The sequence below is a fragment of the Athene cunicularia genome (genome assembly GCF_003259725.1).
Source record: "Athene cunicularia isolate RWA chromosome 27 unlocalized genomic scaffold, athCun1 chr27_part1, whole genome shotgun sequence".
NCBI classification, from domain to species: Eukaryota; Metazoa; Chordata; class Aves; order Strigiformes; family Strigidae; genus Athene; species Athene cunicularia.
Window position 1 is genome coordinate 5,193,136 of NW_020799138.1, and position 676 is coordinate 5,193,811.

The following is a 676-nucleotide window of genomic DNA, read 5'->3' on the forward strand; positions in this document are numbered from 1 at the left end:
GGAGAGGGCTGGGAGAACGGGGAGAAGTGCTGGGTGTCGGCAGGACCCCGCGCCCTGCTCCGGGCACCCCGGGGAAACACGACGAGGGAAAGGTCAACGTGTGCAAGAGTGGGATGGAGAAACGGGGTGGGAGATGCTGTTAGTTGGGAGCAATAGGGAGACAGACCGGCTCTCACACTCCTTGAACTGCTCCGTTTCTGTTCAGGATGTGAATTAACCCCGGTGGTTGCGGGCTTTGATACCTCTCTCCAGGCTGCTGCGCTGGAGGGAAGAAGGTGGGAGAAGGGGGCTGGCAGACGGAGCCGGGGCTCAGCAGAGAGGTGGGTGGGATGCGGGTGCTGCGGGGGTCCACGGGCAGCAGTGGCTTAAAGCCAGCCCGGAGATGGGGAGAGCGCTTGGGCACAGAGAGACAGAGCTGATGCGTCACCCTGGGATCCTGTGTGGGATCACTTGAGCACAGTTGCCCTGGGTCCATGTCCTTGTAGCAGGTTGGCTCAGTGCAGAAGTGTTTTGTTTTGTTTTGTGGCCTGGGTAAGCTGCTTCTCAGGCAGGTTTTTTCAGAGTCGCTGGGGGTAAGCAGAGCTGTTAGTGGATGTATCACAGTGAGTGCAGAAGAGACACAAACATGAATACATTCAGACACTGCTGTGAATGTAACACTCAGGACAGATCTGTA